A 20,015-nucleotide genomic window follows, 5' to 3' on the forward strand; every position below is an offset into this window, starting at 1 on the left:
AGCTTCGTTCCTCCCACCTCTAGCCGAGCTGTGCGGCGGGAGAGGAAGGCCTTGATGTAGTCGTACGATCTTGTTCCCAGCCACAGGCGGGATACCTGAGCCAGGATTGCCGAGTGGCGGACGTTGTCGAGCGCACTCTGCAAATCTAAGCCCAGGATCGCTCTGTTGTCGTTCTTCGGGATCCCGCCCGGGGGGTCCAGGATTTCCCGTTGAAGCAAAAGCATGGCATCTTGGGTTCCTAGTTTTGCTCTGAAACACAGCATGGAGTCCGGGTACATGTTCTGGGACTCCAGGTAGCGGTTCCACCGGGTGTTGAGGACATGTTCCAGCACCTTGCCCACGCAGGACGTGAGCGAGATGGGGCGCAGGCCCTCTATTCCCGGTGGCTTATTTGGCTTTGGCAGCAGGATGGTCTTTGCTGTCTTCCAGGCTTTGGGCAGCTGCCCGCTGTGCCAGCACTTGTTGTAGAAGCGCGTGAGCGACGAGATGGCCGAGTCGCTGAGGTTGCGCAGAGCTTTGTTGGTGATTCTGTCGGGTCCGGCCGCCGAACGACAGTTCAAATTTTGCGTGGCCTGGCGTACCTCCCACTTCTCGATGTCTCGGTCGAGGGTAGGGTTCGGCGGACCCGCGTAGCTCGGGTGATCTTCATGCTGGGTGGAGGGGAGATAGCGCTCGTTCAGGCGCCTGTGCATCTCTTCCTCCCCCAGTTGTCTTGCGGTGGTGTGCAGGATTTGGGCCATGCGCGTGCGTTGGTATTCACAGCTCTTGGTTTCGTCCATGAGCTGCCTCAGGAGCTTCCAAGTGCCGCCACGGTGCAGCCGTCCGTCAGCCTGGCTGCAAAGCGCAAACCATTGCTGGGAGCATAGCTGTCTACTGTAGCGTTCAATTTCTCGTCCGAGCTCTGCCACTCTTTTGCGCAGCTTCCTATTGTGCCGCTGCCTTCTCCAGCGTTGTTGGAGCGAGCGCCGAGCCTCTAACAAGTGGGCTAGGCGTGGGTCCATCTTTTCGTATTCTTCTGGCGCGTCGACTTCGTCTGTGGCGCCTTCTGTGGCTGTCAACACTCTCGCTGTCCAGTCTTCGATATTGTCAATTTCTCCAAGTTCCGCGTCTCGGAATTTGTGCCAATTGACCAGCTTGTGCTTCGCTGTTTTGCCGTAATTCACTCCTTCGTTGGGGTGACTTAGTGGCACTTCGATTTCTATGATAAAGTGGTCGCTGCCCAAGTTGTGTCCCGTGTTCTTCCACCTTACGGCCCCGCCGTCGGGCAGGAGCGCAAAGGCAAGATCCGGGTTCGTGTCTCGGGCAGTCGACGTTCCAATTCTCGACGGATGAGCTGGGTTCGTCAGTAGCGTGAACTCGGCTGCACTTGCGTCTTCTAGGAGATCTCTCCCCTTGGATGTGGTGTGGGTGTATCCGAGTTCTGTGTGTTGGGCGTTGAAGTCGCCGCAGATGATTGCTGCCGCGTCTCCTCTTTTCGCCAGATCCTTTTGCGTTTGCATCGTGGCGTTCTTGACTTTTTGGAACCGGGTTCTGAATTTCTGTTTTCCATGCTGTGGGTTGCTGTAGGCGTTGGCAATGTGTATCGTTGTCGACGTCTTCTTCTTGCCGCCTCGAGTCTTATGTCCCTTGCTGGAAATGACTAGCTCGGTGACGCAGAGCTCGATTGCGGTGTCTCTGTTGCCCAAGAATTTGTCGTGTTTTACGTGAGCGATGCCTTTGCGGACAAACGTGCACACTCCCTGCGCCGCACCCTTCCCGCATGTGCGGGCGCTTGGCGGGCAGGCATGCGCACGGTATCCGGGCAGCGTCGGCGTGTCTTCCATGTGTGTTTCCTGTATCGCTATTACGTCTGGTTGTTCCGACGGGTCAAGTGATTTCAGGTGCTGTTGCAGTATTGCTTTGCGGCATCGGAACCCATTTGCATTCCAGTGCCATATCTTCATCGTGCTGTCGCTGTTTCTATCCATTATTGCGGCGACAGTTTCTGCGCGTTGCAGTAACGTTGCACCGCCGTCTCGATGAGTGGTTGCAACTTCTCGGGGCTTAGTAGTTGTTCGATCGCCTGCTTTACTTGCAGTTGTATGGTTTGGGCCAGCTGTTGCTGGATGGTTTGGGTGCATTTAGTCAGGAGTCTTTGTTCGAGAGCCTCGAAGTTCCTGCCCCAGCGGTTCACCGTTGTGGTGAGCTGGTTGACGCGTCTGTTGAGCCCGGCATATCCAAGAGGTTACCTCTTAGCCTTGTCCCCTCCGTGTGTTGCAGTGGATTTGACGGAAATGTCGTCGTCTTCATCGTCTTCGCATTCGCTGTCTCTGTCGAGCTCCTCTGTAGGTTGCTCTTCTATTCTTCTTGCGGCCGCAATGATGGACGCCCTAGTCTTGGGAGTCGTCGCCTTAGCGGTGAATTGAAAGGTCTTAGGTACGGTGGTGTTGATGCTGCAGCTTGCCGAGGCTTTTGCCTGGGTGCCCTCGTCAGCTTCGTCGGCGTCTATCGACATCATGGTGTTGTTGGCTTCGCTCGTTGCTCTGCCTTCCTTGAGTTTCGCTATGGTTCCGCGTAGGTGCGCTATCGTTAGCTGCATTGCAGCCATCTTCGTTTGCTGGTCCTGCATCATCTTTTGCAGTTCCCTCACGGTGGCCTTTAGCTCGCCCACCTCTTTCTTGTATTGCTCCTCGCTACCGTGGCTGGGCATTCTGCCAGACTCCTTATCTCTGCCTGGCGTCGCGTCCGCGTTATCAGGGGTTGTTTTCGTTCCCCGGGACACGGACCTCCTTCTCTGCGTCTCCTTCTTTCCCTCCTGTGTGACGTCAATCTTGTTTTGCGATCTTTGGCGCTCTCGTTTCTGCGAAACCGAGCGCTGACGTCGAGTTGTTTTCCACTCTCCAGTAGTGATGTCAGCCCACGTTGGGCCGTCTGACGTCATCTTACGCCAATCGCGGTTCACCACGTTGCTCCCCTTTCGGCCTGCTTCCAGTTCCGGGAATTCGTCCCTTCGAAAAAGTCTGGCCTTCATGGCGGGTTGCAAGGGCGCGGGCGCCATCTTTGCAGGGGCTTCAGCGTTCTGCTTTGCCCACTGTCTCTTCTTGATTTGGATCGGCGTTTTGAATTTGTTCTTGCAGCTACCCGCGCCCGTAACGTGGGAGCCGCCACACAGCCTGCATTTAGGCTTGCAGTATTCTGCGTGATCTTCGCCCGGATTTCTCCGTCCGCACGCAAAGCACACTTTGACATTTGGGGTAGGGCATACATCCTTCCTATGCCCCACTTGGCCGCAGATTTTGCACACCTCGCGGTGCTGGCGGTACAACGTACACTTTGCAATAAAGCCTCCGTACTTTACGTAGTGCGGGACCTTTTGCCCTTCAAATAATATTACAACCGACGTGGAGTGGCCCAGTCGGTGCGCGGCCATGGCCGTTGGATTGTACTTGTTCACGATGCACTTGGTGATCTCCTCATCAGTTTCATCGTGCTCAACCCCGCTGATCACGCCACGGGAGGTGTTGCCCGGGGTAGCTTTGTACGCGAAAGTCTCGTACGAGCATTCTCCGATCGTTAGTCTTCTGATCGATCCGTACTGGAAAGATCTCTTTTCGCTGGGCGTACTCAGCACTATGATGTTTTGAGCGGCGTTAAGGGCAATTGAGTCCTCCTCTGCTTCCTCATAAGTAATGTTGGCTGCTGCGAGTATCGCTCCACGCAAAACAGTCATCGCAGTCGTGCTTACGACTAGCCCGACACGAGGCCTAACCACCACGCGGTGCTCGTCCTTCCCGGCAAAGTTTGGCATGCGTGCCGATTTGGCCATATTGGCGTTAACTTTAGCTACAAATTGCGCTTTGGCTGCGCGTTGTCGCTCCTCTTTACTTCTAGCGTTCGAAGCCGAGAGAGATGTGCTCGGCTTACCTTTAGGCTGGGTCCCTTGCTGCGACGAGGTTCCCGTTGCCTGCTGTTTCTTGCTGCGGCGCGAGACTACAACAGTCCAACCCGCGCACAAGTTCGCCGGTTCACTCGCACAGTCCACTGATTCGGTGCACAGTCCGGTGCCGGTCTTGGCAAAGCTGCCGTCGCCGATAGCCGAAACGCTCCCGCAAGCACTGGGTGGCGGTCCCGAAGTAGTGTTAGCAGCCTTCTCCCTCGCTGGGTCTACGTCCACGTGGCCGTGTCTCCTTTTGCGAGTCTGGTCTCCATCCATAGTCGCAGCAGTGATGTCCATGGCTTGGATTTCTTCATTTCCGTAATCCATTTCGCCTCCAGGAGTCGTGGCGAACTCAGAAACGGCGCCCAAGGCCGCTTCAGGGGCCGCGACGGCCGAGCACATGGCCGCCGCGGAGGCAGTCAGCGTTAGGCTTAGCGGGGCGGCGCCCACTCTAGACGTAAAAGTCGTCTTAATTCCTCGAAAATTGGGTAAAATGGCCCAAATTTGGTATCAACGTGGTCCGCTAGTTAAGAGGAACGCTCACGTACCAAAATTGCTCCGGTAGGGGTCGATGATCCGCTGATAATTAGCATAGTCGACGGAGCCGATGTGAAGTGCGTTCGCTCGCTCCGCGCGCTCGCAGCGCCCCCCCGTGTTGTTTGGAGATCGCTTTCTCTCTGGAGACTCTGCGAGCCTAGTGGAGTATCAGATGAACGTTGAGGGGGAGTGTAGCCACATCGGTAAACTTGCGAATATCCCTCGGAAGCTGAATCGCACCGGCCTGGGGGTGTTCTAGTGGTGAGCGCAGGCGCAGTTGAATTAAATTCGTTCAACCAGTGGAGGCGAATATTAGGCGTAATAATTGGCACATACGATGAGCTTCGAGGAGTTCATCGAAGGAATTGTGAACTCCTCCCAAATGTACGAGTTTCTGTGTCTAGGTGCTGCTGACAGGTAGTTCCAACGCCAGCTTGTAAGCCTTGCGTATAAAAGCTTCTGCATCGACCTTTTCAGCCTTCGCGAGCTCGGAAGTATGTTTCCCTGTTGGTTGAAGGCAAAGGCAGCTAGATACCGAAAGCACCAAATTCGGAGCTATTATTCTGTTGTGTCTCCTGTCGCTGTTCAGATGACACGCTTAAGGAGCCAATGAAGGAAATGCAATCTTATTTTATTTGTTAAGAACAACCCCTGGTAACTCGCTCAACTTTATTCTGGCTTCGAGAGACGTAGTTTTAACAGCACCAAGATATAAAACATCGAAAACTGCTATTTCGTTCTCTGCAACATCAGGAGTTTAGAAATAGGGGAAAGAATAAGAACAGGGCTATCAGTTTTTTTACTGTTTGTAAGCATTGAAGGGGAACGATCAAGCAGAAATAGGGCGCTGTTAAATCATGTATACATGTTTCGTGGTGGTGGGTTTAGTATAATTCCACCCCCCCCACTGCAATATTATCTAGTTCAAGTGACAATATCAGCCCTGGTGAATTATTACTACTGCAACTGTTTTGCCTATTATTGAGCCCAGTCGTTTAAAGTGGACGCGTCTGACCAGTTTCGTGGGGGAAACGTAGTAATTTTGGTTAACCAACACTGTAGTTTGTCTTGATCGTTGCTTTTTAATACAAGATCATTAATTTCTCGCGACCAGTTTTAATTTCCACTAACCACCCGGTTCGGTGCAGAAGTTTTACTGGAACTGAAATGGAGCAAAATACAGCATCCTGAACCCGACCCACAGCAGCACCGGACTTCTTTTCAGTTAGACACCACGGGGAAAGCACGCACAGCCGAGAACACACACATTCCGTAATAAGCCAAATAATTTTTAACATTCGACTGCGCTATTGTGAAATAAAGTAGGGAATACGTGATCGTGCTGATGACTATTGCCTGAATCAAATATAGCCTCTCCTTTTCTAGTAGGCCCCGCAACCGGTTAGTTATTCCTTTGATAATACCGATTGTACTACATGCTTATTCAAGTGAGATTTATATTGGGTATTCGCCCTGGTGTGCTGCTTCAGTAAACACACCACCTTGGTGCGCACCTCTGGAATCGGGGGGTCATCAATGCAGATATTTTTGTGAGGTCGAGGTCTTGATCCGCGGTTTGGTTGCAGGAGAAGTAATGCCGACTTGGTGGATGAACGGGTGAGACCAGCTAGTTTGGCTGCATCCGCGACTGTTTGAGCGCCAGTTTGGAGGCTTCCTCAATGGGGGTACCACTACTTCGCGTGAAGCAGACGGTGATATCGTCTCCATATAGGCTGACGAGCAGATGCAGAATTAGCTTTTAGGTACGTTCATTATGGCCTGATTGAAGAGCAGTGGCAATAGCACAGTGCCTTGTGGTGTACACATAGATGTTAGGGCCATGGCGTTCCATGGGATATCGCCGACTTCAATGAATGCCGTGCCTAACGGGGGGATGTCACTGTGCAGTACCGCTGTGCGCGAAACTCTGTCAAATGCCATAGTAAGATCTGAAGCCTGGATGGCAGGCGTATTGAACATAGCAGGGGGTGATGACTTGCCGGGACAATTGAAGAAGGAGGTCTTGCGGGGATAAACCAGTTCGGAATGCGATCATGGAATGCGGTAGTGCGCCGAATGATTTGGGATGCGACATGGGGCGCGCGACGACGGCTTGTTCAGGAACCTTCCCCATACAAGAGGTGAGGGAAATTGGTCTGAGATGTTCGATGGACAGTGGTTTACCCGGTTTGGGAATAAGGGTGATTTTGGCATGTTTTTTTGAGACCGGAGGTAGGGAGCCTCGCTTTCAGAAGTGATTAAAATACGCCGGGACGACCGAGGCGGAGTTGTCGTCGAGACTCTGGGGCATTTTATTTGTACTGCATTCTGCTCCGGTGATCAACACGGGTCGGAGTTTAAGGAGGGCACCTCGGACCTCCGCCTTCGTAATCTCGGCGTCGAGATCTGAATTCATGGAACCCCTGTTTGATGAGAGAAAGTATCTAGCACAAACGGTGTGTAGAGATCGTGTACCTTATCTAGCCATTCATCGCTCGTGCTGGGGAAGTTTGGAATGATGAAAATGATGCTATGATTTTGCTCGGTTTACTTGGTAAGAACGGTAGACAACTGCCATCTTGGGATGATATTTGCGTGAAGCGAGTAGATATGTGCGCAATTTTTTTCCTATTATTCTCTTACTACGATTGAGAGCGTCGGTCAGCACCTTCGTTAGCCTTACATGTACTATTAACGTAAAGTAGCGGTAGCGTCGAGGATTATCACGTGCAAGCGACACGAAACTCAGTGCACGCAAGGCTGCGAGTACCAGTTGACGAAGTTGGAGCTCAAAGCTCAACGTTAGTCCTAAGGTGATGCCACCACATTGTCTTGTTCCTGTCGGGAAGCTAAACAAACATCAAGCGAAACGCACGTTTCAGCCCATTATTGCCACCTCGGCATTTAGCACTCTCAAATTATTCATGTCGGCGTCAAAGCATATTTCTAACTCAGGTGTCAAAGTTACAGGCCGCAGTGCATTCACAAGCTCAGAAAATGTAACCAACGCAGGTGTTTGAGCTTGAGGCCACGGGCATTCTTCAGGCACCCGTTCAGTCACTCCGAGACATTAAGCCATTGGTGGAGTTGAGGCGTAGTGCTTGTTTCACCCTCCGCTGAGGCCCTGGTTTCGATTTTCATCTACACCTACATACCACGAAATTGGTTTGCACCTCAAACACACTCTAAATTATAATTCTGCCCTTGACGCTGTCGCCAGTTCTATTTACCAACTGTATGCCCGCGCCCCCACATTTTCGACCTGCAGATTCCTATACTGCTTTCGCGTTAGCACTTTCCTGGGTTCTACTACTGATGAGATCGTTCTAACTTGGTTGCATTATTTTGTATACGTAGAACTTTATACTGGTTTGAGGAAAAAGAAACTGACAATAAATGTGCAACAGTGTGTATTAGTTACGTATTCATTTATCGAAACTGCCATCCTGGCTTAGCCTCTTAGAGGAAAAGGGTACACATTGGACACTCCACGCAAGGGTGCAAAAGTGGGTACACTCTGGACGATCACATGAAAGAGAGAACGCGACAAATCAACCGCTATTTCGCTAAGGTATGCTAAAAATCGAAAAAAAAAGCAAGAACCTTCTAAATTGCGTGGTTTAGGGGACAAGTGGGAGTACCTGCGAAATAAAAATGTTTATAACAACATTGTACTGTTTCTTCCAACACAAAGAATGCAATAGAAGACTTATGAACGCAACGAGTCATCGCGGAATGCAAGGCGAAAAAGTGCAAAATTCGTCTAATCGGTTTATTCCACGTTTTCGTCTCTGGTAAAAAAAGTCCCCTGGAGAACCGTGAGATAAATGCGCCACAAATTATCGGACATTTCACTTCGTGAACATGGGGTGGTATGCAAGCTCGTCCGATGTTTTACGTTGTTGTGAAAGTGCAGAAGTGACGCCGTTATTAAGGATATTTCTTTTTGGGATTCATGACTATTTTTTTGTAAACTTCTCGGTGAAGTAAGTAAATATAATAAGCCAGTTCGAGGACGTGTGCAGCGTTCTCTTTCACGTAATTTTGTAATAAAATATTCCTACTAATAGAGAGAGAGAGAGAGAGAGACAAAGATTCGTTGTAGTAATGAGCAGGAGGACGTTCTTAGGGCCTCCACCCAGTGATAGGAATCCTTTTTACAAGATGCCTTGGAGCTCGCTCGCCCTCCGGGCCCATTCCACCAGTCGGCGCTCATCCGAGAGCTCGGAGCTGGTCAGCTGATCCACTCTCTGCTCATAGGGAGGGTTGGGATTTGGGGTAGAAATTTAGCATTCAATTTGTTCTCCTACTCATTCCTCCCTTTCTTCTCCATCGTCTTCACACTCCATTCTTCTCGCTCGGCCCTCAGCCTCTCGATCAACCGATCAAACTGGCCCAGCGAGATTGTGTTCCCAGCTAGGTAAAAGCTCGGCACTTCGTGTACGCTACTGAGGCTATCTACAGGTTCACTCGGAACACTCCTCTTGTTTTGAGAAATAGCCGAGAAGGGAAATGTAAAATTCGAATTTTAAACCCTCGAGAATTGAAAGTACGGAATTTATAATTCAATTTAAGAAAGTGTGTACACTCTATGCAATCCCAAGAAATTTCAGAAAATTCCAAGTGATTTCCTGTACTCCCAGGCAATTACATCTAATTATTGCCAACTTCCAAACCTAGAATATTTCTATGTATTACCAAGCAATTCGAATTAAATTTACACACTCACAACCGGTCCCAATTACTTCCATGCAATTTTGTGAGTACCCCTGAAAGCAAGCAACGATTCCAATGCAACGTCAATTACCACAGTGAATTCTAATTGTAATTTTTGAGCTTAGCTGCGCACGTTGTGTGCATCCTAGACAAGTGCCCTCCAGTATGCACCAGTGCTGAAAACCCACGGCCGTGATTAGATAGGTGTAGTTTGTACGTAGTTGCGGTCGCGTTCTGCGCCCGTCGGGGCATTGCATAAGGAATGGTCCTGGTTTTCGGTATTTCTATCATCACGTAAGAAGATAGCCACTTTCGGAAGTCGCTTTCAAGTTGCTCAAACTTGTGGGTCGGGGATTTTTGTTTGAGCCTCGTACTTTAGTGTGTCGTCTCGTCTTTTTAGAGGTGTAATTATTTCGTAGTACATTAAGTTCACCAGCAGAAGCACGTCCTTCCGCTCCCTCTACGTGGTCTATGGAAGCTGCTATGAGCTGGGTCAGCGACGCTATGGTGGTCCTGTGATCAATACAGTTGGGTGATTGCAGATGATTAAACATGTATTCTACTTTGCTTCGACGGATTTTCTTAGATGTCATGCGGTTTCAACAGCCCGCAGGCGCACAAGTCGCTGTCGCAAGTGGGATGCTTAGTCGCTTCTAAGTGCAGTGCAGGTGGACATGACAGGCTTTTTCACAAAGCCTGCAAACAGGACGTCAGTAAGGTCCTACTTGGTGGTGCCGTGTTGCGCGACAGGCCGTGAGCCGGTGGTATGACGGGGTCTCCTAACTGCTTCAAACTGACGCGGGAAAATGACGACCGGACGCCGCGTTAATCTGACTTGGGGCTGTCGGAGTTCTATAAATGATTGAACGTTGGCATGGTTGGAACGCATTTAATCAGCTCTTCCCTGACTACGGCTCGGACCGCCTTCCGCAGAGCATCACTACACACAAGCGCCTCATTTGCGTACATCCCGGTACTCGCAGTATGTTGGCTATAGAATAGCGTCTATAGAGGGCATGCGTAACATCTTCCCTATTGCGGCCGCCTCGGAATCGTGGCCGCGATCAAGAGACCATTTTCCAGCACACGAATCAGTCATGCGAAGAGTTCTCGTTTCTCGCCAAGAACTTGTGAAGCACACTTTCTCCAACAACCCCCCTACAACGCCCTCCCCATAGGGTTTAGCGAAGGGCACCACTTCCGGAGGCTCCTCTAACACAACAGGTGAACTGCCTTCATTGATCATATTTGTATAGCGGCGTTTCTTGCGGATTTTTCTAGCAGAAGATAAAATGTAGGGCGAAACCAGTGTGTTAGATACGTGTTAGATCTGGTTAGGTCTGCTTGAGCTTAACCGCTTCCTATCGGCCGTTAGGGGCATACAGGGTGTCATCCAGAACTCCCATCCCATGTCGCATAGGAAAAAAAATCGTTTTCAATGCCAAATAAAGGTCGTTACGGCGATCGTTTCCTTGAACACTGACGGAAGAAGCAACTGCGAAAAAGGAGTCAACGAAACTGACTTGCTGAGTTCACTGCCCGGGAATCGAATGTTGTGTGATTTTTCAACATCTATTATTGCCTAGCGTAGCACTTGAGGAAATCTGTAATTAAACCCGTAAAATTTCTGATAATGCCAGAATAGTGTGGTTCAGTGACGTGCACTTGACGTTGTTTCTCTCTTTCCATGTCGCACGATGTGGCCCAACACCCTCAAGAAAACACGGGTGCCCCTTCTCAGCACAGCGCAACCTAACGCGATGCGGTTGGGCGCTGGCAACAAAACGTAAACAAAGCACTTTGACTGGCGCAACTATGGCCATAGAATCGGTTGCAATATGAGTTCGATATTTAAATAATTGCCACATTACACGATTGCATAACACTACATTTGGTTAAACTGGTATGATGCGGTTGTGGTGGCTGCGGAGATGGAACGGATGTGAGCACCACATCGCAAATGTGCCACTTGCAAATCCTTAGCTCTAAAGCACAGGGAATACCGGCGACCCCACAATAGCAGTGCCGGGTAGCTCACTGTGCAGGTAACGCATGCACAAGCATTACTCTAAAGCATTCCACCCACGAGAGTATAAAAACTCCGGATTTTTACCCATAAGGAGCATACACGCGCACCCTCCGAACCTTCACGCGGTTTACATCCACTGCGAATAAAAACAGTCGAGCCTCGTTAATTTGAAGCGGCATAATTCGAACCAATGGATAGTTCGAACTGGGCCATTGGTCCCATCAAAGTGACGTGTACTTGAATGGTGGAAAACTAAGTGGAACCCAAGTTGAACCTGAAACACGTGCTAGGGTTTATCCGAACAATATTCCCCGCCCGCACAGAATACTTTTCGTGATGAAGGTCAAAGTTCAATGCGTCGTTAGCCTCGACAGCTCCCCAAACTCGTAACCACGTGCTTGCTGCGTGCACACCGAAGCAGCTATCATAAGCCACGCTACCTGCGCAATATGGATCGTTGTCTGGCAATGCGCGCCCGCTTCTTCAGGTTCGCATCTCAAACCATTCATTGCGTATGCCATACTTTCGCAGCACATAAATACTGAAAGTGCATTCTGAAGGACATACAATAACGTCTACTTTATCGCGTATGCGCTTCTAATACCGGTAGTGTTCGCTGTACTGCCGATCAATGCGACCCCCGCCAGTTCAAACGCTGGCTGATTGCAAAAGATTTTCTATCCCCTCGTAATTCGAATTAACGAAGTTCGACTATTGTACACTATTATTACTACTTTTGAGGAATTCCAAAATGGGTTTCGTAAGCTTAGGACGTCTGCACTCGGTTGAGCAGCTGTAGGTTGTCTCAGGGATGCGGTTCCATAGCTGAGGGGGGAAGCGCCTAAACTTTGAACCGTGTGGCACAAGAACCATGACGACAACAATGCAGGACGAAGACCAACTAACAACTGCTTTATTTACAGACATAGAACATATGTACAAACGCTGCTTTTTTGTAAGTATTCCGGGTCATCTCCACTAACGTTAAACCTGCGGAGGGGAGAAGCGTGCAGTATGCGCCGGTGTTGCCCAAAGCAAAATCGCTGCTAATGGGCAATGAGAGACAGAAGGCGATTTTGTTTCAACTATATACATTGCCGCTCCTTGAGAGATTGTAGTTAACCGTCCATCGCAGAAAAGAATGTTTCTGGAGCCAATGCGTGCCGTTGCCTCTCTCACGCGGCGCGCTGATTGGGCACGGAAGAAGTGCCGTTGGGGGAGGAGCAATCGCGCGCTGGATGAGGCGGTGGCGCCCTCCCTTGCGTTTGAAACCGATTTCGAGACCGAATTTAACGAATTTCATTTATTAATGCAACGAAATCCGGATCATTCCTTCATATTAAATTAGATTAATTCATGTTTATTTAATATGAACCGCTGTTATCTATTATACACTTGTTTTTTGACCAACGCTTGACAACCTTATTTACCGTGGCGACAAGAGACAAAGACGACAGGAGACGCTGACGACCCGATCCCCTAAGGTGCACCAGCCCTCAGACAGGCCCCTGCTGATGGCTTGTTGATGCAGCTGCAGTGGGGAACGTGAAATGCCACTTACGAGCTGCGGATGGGTGCAGAGAAACGCGGTGGACAAATGATATAACGGTAGACAAATGACATAACCACACATTCATTCACGCGGTACGAAGCTTGCAAGCTGAAGTTGCAGATAGCTACCAGAATTGTGACGTTGTACAGTGGGACCTCGTTGATACATTAAAAAAAAACGAGAGAGAGAAACGTACTATCCGCCAAAACGTATGATAGGACGCAGTAACAAAAAAAGCAATCGAGAGACGAACATGTACATGTCGGTCTGGCATATGGGTCGGCCCTTTGAGAGCAAGAGCTCCTTCCTATACATTGCAGACTTTTGCCCGCACTGGGATTCTCCGTCGCGCTAAAGTAACTTCGCACCGCGTCCCAGCCGACTACTGCCTGAGCAAATGAGGCCGACGCAGATGCCACCTCTTCTCCCCATCTTCGCCGCCATCTTTCTCGCAGGCTTCGTCTAGCGCCGGCGCTGTTGCATGGCGTGAGTCCGCCACGATTTCTTACAAGGTTAGCGTTTTTAAGGTTGAGACGTCGTAATGCAGGTAACGTTTGCTAAAGGCAGCCGTGTCACCAAGGGACTCCTGCAAGTTCAGCACTGCAGGAAACCCGCCACGGTGACCCATGCGGCCCAATACCGTTCGGGGCCTGTTCATTGCGCCGCCCCCGCTGAAGTTCGGTCCGCACGCACGTCAGCAGGTTTTTTGTTCACCGTAAAACGCGTCATCCCATCGTAGTTGGATAAACGATTTAAAATGTTTAACGTACTCACCGGGAAATCGTGTTATCCAGGAACGTAGTAACCGGAACAAAACACCGTACGCGATGGGGCATTTTTAGTGTTCGCAGTTGAGAACGTAGCAACCGGGATATCGTATATACCCGGAACGTATCAACTTGGTCCAACTGTAATTGTGAATGAATGAAACAAATCTTTATTAAAACAACAGGTGCAGTTGTTAGGGCACCCGCCCGGTGGAGGGGATCCCTAGTCCGGGATCCCCTGGCTGCGGCTGGCTGCGCGGGCCCTTTGCACCAGGTCAAGCTGGAACGTAGGGTCCTTGCTGGTCAACCGCGCCGTCCACTGTTGTATAGAGGGGTTGGGGATTGGGTGCAGGTCCGGTGTCTTTTGGCACTCCCACACCTGATGGTATAGGGTACCGGGCGCTGGGCAGTAGTGGCAGGTGGCTGGATAATCTGTCGGATAAATGGCATGAAGAAGGGTACGGTGTGGATACGTGTTAGTTTGAAGTCGTCTGAACGTTGTTGCTTCATCCCTTGTGAGTTGGTGGTGTGGAATGGGGAAAATTTGCCGTTTGAGTCGGTAGTCCGCCAATATATCTGTGTAGCGCAAGAGAGGTTGCGGATTAGGTGGCTGAGGTGGTGACTGCCCCGTGAGAGAAATGGCCCGGTGTATGTAATCGCGGGCAGCGGCGTGAGCCGCCTCATTCCCCTCAAGGGATTCGTGTCCTGGCACCCAAACTATATAAACTTCGGGAATGCTCTGTCTTGTTAAAAGAAGACGAAGTGCCGTTTCAGAAATTCGACCTTGTGAGTAATTTCTGCACGCTGCCTGAGAGTCGGTAAGTATGGTGATTGGGTATTGGGCAGTGATGATGGCTTGGGCTATCGCGGCTTCTTCGGCAGTATCAATCGCTGTGGTATTGACGGTACAGGATGTGATCTCTTGGCCCCGTCCATTCACTACACAAGTTACGTGGGCCGGATGGTGCGGATAAGGAGATGCATCCACATAACAGGTATTTAGGTCGTTTGCATATCTGGCGGACATGGCTCGTGCTCTGGCAATTCTTCTGGCCTTGTTGTACTGTGGATGCATATTTCTTGGTATTGGGGCCACTCGTATGTGCTGTCGAATCTTCAAAGGTATGCTTGTTTTCTGATCTTTAACCGGTGGAGTGGTATAACCTAATCGGTGAAGAGTTGCACGCCCCGTCGTCGTTTTCTTCAGGCGCTCTATCTGAGAAGTGTGGTGCGCTTCTTGTAACTCCTCCCAACTGTTATGTACGCCTAATTGTAATAATTTAGATGTCGATGTCTTCGAGGGTAGTCCGAGCGCAGTCTTGTAGGCTTGGCGAATAATTATATTTAATCTGGCTTTTTCGTTCGTTTTAAGGGCCAAGTACGGTGTTCCATAGGTGATTCTACTTATGAGTACTGCTTGTATTATTTTGAGCGTGTCAGGTTCTTTGAGGCCATATCGTCGATGTGCGACGCGCTGAATTATGTGTGTCAGCTGGTTGACAGTCTTCTGGAGGGGAGCGATTGTGTGGAGCCCAGAGCCATTTTTAGGGATAACAAGTCCAAGAATTCTCAAGTGAGGCACAGTTGGGACGGGTTGCTCATTGATGAATAGGTCCGGGTCTGGGACGGTGGACTTTTGTTTCGGGGTACCAGCACTAAGTGTCAAAAGTGCCGATTTATCTGGGGCACATTCAAGACCTCGTTCTCGAAGGTATCTTTGCGCCTTGTCTATAGCGGCTTGAAGTGCTTCTTGTTGCTCACCCATGGATCCTGTAGGCGTCCAAAAGGTGAGATCATCTGCGTAGATGGCGTGACAAAGGTGGGGAATATCTTGCAATAATGGTGGGAGGTCCTTCATGGCAAGGTTAAACAAAAGTGGCGAGATGACTGACCCCTGTGGGGTGCCACGAGCGATCGTTTTGAAAGGAGCAGACCGTAAATGTCCAATTCCAATGGTCGCGGTGCGTTTCGTGAGGAAGGCTGCGACGTAATTGTACACTCTGTGCCCACAATCAATGGATGAAAGGCCCTGAAGGATAGCGTGGTGACTGATGTTGTCGAAAGCACCTTTTATGTCTAGAGCCAGGATGCAGCGCTTATGGTTCTTGGGAAGCCGGTCAAGAATGTCTTCTTTAATTTGAATGAGTACGTCCTGAGTGGATAAGTGTGGGCGAAACCCATACATAGTGTTGGGAAAATGGTCATGGTCTTCAATGAAAGGGGAGAGACGATTTTGGACCATATGTTCAAATAATTTTCCTACGCAGGATGTAAGCGATATGGGTCTCAAGTTCCCTGTTGTTAACGGCTTTCCAGGTTTAGGTATTAATGTTACATCGGCATGTTTCCACTGTGGAGGGATTTGTCCCGTTACCCAATTATTATTTATATAGTCTAGAAGGGCTTCTATTGCTTCACAGTCGAGATTTCGGAGGAGCTTATTCGGAATTTTGTCCTTTCCAGGTGTAGTGTTCCGGGTGAGGTTTCGTGCGGCGGCTTCTATTTCGGCAAGGGTAAAGGGGGCATCCAGTTCGGGGTTAGGGGCGCCATTGTACGGTGGGAGAGGAAGCGTAAGTTGGGCGCTGTCTTTCCATGGCTTTTGTAGCTCCTCGAGGAGTTCCGCCTCTGTTCCGGGATAGTTATGAATAAGCCTCTTTAATTGATGGGCTATGGATGATTTAGATTCCTTGTTTCCCATGAGGGATCGAAGCAGATGCCACGTTCTACGGGTACCCAGTGTACCCTGCAATTGCGTACAGAATTGAGCCCAGTTTTGTTGGCTGAGTGTTTTAGCATATTCAGCTGCTTCCTGCGTTAATTTAGCTATTCTGATACGTATTTTTCGATTTGTTTTGTGTTTTCTCCATCGCTTAGTTAGCCCTCTTCGGGCCTCCCACAGATGTAAGAGGTGTGCATCTACAGCGGGGCAATCTTGCGTGAGAGGCAATTCTTTTGTTTGTTTTTGGAAAATTTCTAACATTCTCTGTGCCCATTCTTCGATGTCTTGAATGGGACCGTTTGGTGCCGATTCGCGGAATTTCTGCCAATCAGTTATGCGGGCAGTGCCGATCTTTTGTGAATCAGTGCGATAGTTCGAAATTTGCAATTGAATAATGTAATGGTCACTGCCCAGCGTTTCAAAGAGACATTCCCATGTTGGATCTTTAACTCCGTGTGTTAAAGTAAGATCTGGGGTAGTGTCTCGAGAGACACTATTACCGAGCCGGGTCGGAGTGTCCGGGGCATTGCACAAGTGCAAGCTATTACCTCGTATGGCATCGTAAAGTTGTTGTCCTTTTTTGTTGTCCCTATGATATCCCCAAGCTGTGTGTTGCGCATTAAAATCTCCTGTTATTACCAAAGCATGACCCCTAGTGCGCTGTTTAACCGTTTTGAAGAGGCGGTCAATCTCCCCTAGGCCGGCCGTCGGAGGGCTATAGATATTTAGAAGGAAAAGGCTATTCTGATTTTTCTTTGGTGGGAGAAGCTCGATAAAAGTGTAGTCAATAGATGTGGGCAGGGAGTGTACTTGCGCTGCTGTACTCGTCTGTACGAGTATCGCTGTCCTCTTCTGTTGGTCCGTGGTGTAAGTTGTGTAGCCTCGGAGATGCACTTTGTCCGTGTCTGTTTCTTGTAGCGCAATGGCGATGGGTGAGTGTTGAGACGCGTAGAAAGACAACGATGCTTGTTTGCTGCGAAACGAACGACAGTTCCACTGCCAAATAACTGTTGGTGGGTTCACAGGACACTTAGGGACCACCATTATGGCAGGTTTACCATTCGTCCTCTGAAGCCATGGCACTGGTCGATTGGCTGGGCGGGTCGTTGGTAGGGTTGTCGTTCGGAGCAGTGGTCGAGTTTCCGAGGCTTTGGTGTTTATTCTTTTTGCGGGTCTTCCTTTTCACCGACTCTGCAGCCTCTTGTCGTTGCTCCAATGCTGTGATACGGCGTTCCATAGTTTCACTCAGGGATCTGATTAGATGTTCAATACGGACGAGGTCAGGTGTCTCAGGGGCCTGGAAAGTTGGCTGCACTGTGTTGGAGCGCGTCACTATTTCTGGGGCTTGCTGTGCAGGAGGCGCCTGAAGCGCTGTGAGGCGGGCTAGTAACTCCTCGATGCGACGCTCTAGGTTTTCGGTGCGAGCCGCCTGCATTTCAAGTTGCTTTCTGAGTTGTGCGTTTTCCTGTTGTAGCTGTTGCATGCGAGGGTCATCAGTCGGTGCCGGCATTTCGAGTTGCTTTTTGAGTTGTGCGTTTTCCCGTTGTAGCTGGTACGTGCGAGGGTCGTCAATCGGCGCCTGCGTGAGGACGGGTTGGGCTGGTAATGGGGGGAAATCTCCCGGCTGCGGTATCCCCGAGGCAACTACGGCAGACCAGTTGGCGAGTTGCATGGGTTGTTGACGGCGTCCGCTGCTGCCCGGCTGGTAATGAGACGACAGTGGATGGCTGGTTTGAGTTTGTAAGGGAGGCTGGAGGGGAGGAAGCACCTCTACACGGGCGAGGCGTTCTCGTACATGGATGGGTGGCGGGGGAGGACGAAGTTTCTGCCGGCATTCCTTGCTGGCCGTTGGGTGTGCAAGTCCGCATAATTTGCACTTCGGGTTGCACACGTGGTCTTGGGAGGGATCACGCTCATGACAGTGGGCACATGTAGTTACGTCCGGCGTGGGACAAACGTCGCGTCGGTGACCGATGTCCCCGCACAAAGTGCAGCACTGAATTGATCGACGGTACGGGCGGCACCGAGTATGCATTCCATGGGCGCGGATGTAGAAAGGCACGTGGGGGCCTTCAAAAGTCACTACGGCAGACGTCGATTTGCCAAGCATCCGGGCTTGCACTATGCGGGGTCCAGACGACGCAATGATGTAGGGCAGTTGCTCGGTGGTGGTACCAGGGTCTAAGCCATGGATGACGCCTTTAACTGTACCCGGGAAGTGTTTCACGTAGGGGAGAACCGTATAGGTCACTGCACCTAGTTGAATTGACGTCACGTCACTGAGAGCGTCTGCGCATTCTGCATTAGGCGTACTGGCTACTATTAGATTTTGCACAGCCTGGACTTGGATCACTACCTGCTGATTGAATGCGCCTTCAGGTATTGCACTGGCCGCTTGGATACCAGCTGTGATTTGGCGGTCACTCCATGAGGCTAGTCGTAGGCCGTCGCGTGGTCGAAATATTACTTTGTAGTCCATTTCTGGGAGACGGGGGGCAGGCGGTGCTCTTAGAGGGGTAATGGGCTTACCGGATGTTTGAGCGTTGGCTTGCGGTGGCGTGCGGCGTCTGGCGCTGAGCATCTCTTTCCAAGGGCCGGGCTGGGCAATTGTTCGGCCGCTAAGCTCGTCGAAATCCATGGCTTTCTCCTGGCTGTTGAACTGCGGCGACTGTTGTAACTGATGGCTCTCCGAGGGCACAGGTGCGGGAGCTGTAGTGGTGGCTGCAGCCGCCGCGGCCATAGTAGGCCTAGGCGTGATGTGCGATGTGGTCCAAGCTTCGATCGGGCAGTGCCGGCGTACGGACGGTCCTATGTGGTTTATACTGGTATCAACCGGTCAGGCGCAACTTTGTGAAGCAGGTGATACCAACTACATCAGTAACACTGCGGGGAAATCGCAAAAATCGTCGGTCAAAGCGGGAGCCAATGCATCCTGCGTGTTCTCCGATGGGCTTCTTCTTCTCTGTAATTGTGCAATCTCCCTCGCTCTTCATCCGTACTGCGCCCGATCTCTACCCAATCGATGATGGTTGTGGCTCTAACACTTGCTTTAGCCGGTTGCTTCTCGCGTTTTCGGCCTGGATGGAGACAGAAACGGCTATAGTCAGAGGTCCCCGATTGATGACTGCCATCGGTCGGTACAGCTGCTGAAACCTTGTGTGTGCCATTTCTGGGCCCGGGCTAAAAACCGAGGGAGGGTGGGAGCATAGAGTTTCATACTAATATATACTAGAGGGAAATCTGTCGCTGCAGTCGCGGGCCGCCGTGGGCGGCGCCATTGCTGCTAGCGACGTTCCTCGCATGCTTGGCTTTGCTAGCCATACGGCTTCTTTTTTGTTACGAAGCCAGAATCAACAAAAAAAGTACCATTTTTTTCTTGTTCGTCGTACATTAAGCTTCTAAAAAACTACTGACATTTTGGAGGTTCTATTTTGTAATAACAAAACAAATTTAATGAACCATCTACGGTAATATTGTTGCTTTTTTTTCAGCCATAGCCAACGTTTCAGCCTGTTCATGAGCCATGCCAAGGACAAGTGGAAAGTACCTGCCGGGTACATGACGGAACGCTCGCTGAAACGCTGCTCCCCTAGACAGTGGCGCTAGATTTCTTTCTAGTATATATTAGTATGAACCTCTATGGGTGGGAGGCGCCAGGAAAAAGCAAGACCATCCTTTTGGAAACAAATTACTCCTTTTTATTCATTTAAAACTCGCAATGACGACAGCTTCGTGTTAAATGTGTTATACTTTTGACAAAGCGAACTTTCCAAAGCGCA

The sequence above is a fragment of the Haemaphysalis longicornis genome, unplaced genomic scaffold (genome assembly GCF_048455015.1).
Source record: "Haemaphysalis longicornis isolate Haplotype H1 unplaced genomic scaffold, Haemaphysalis longicornis Haplotype H1 scaffold_17, whole genome shotgun sequence".
Taxonomy (NCBI): domain Eukaryota; kingdom Metazoa; phylum Arthropoda; class Arachnida; order Ixodida; family Ixodidae; genus Haemaphysalis; species Haemaphysalis longicornis.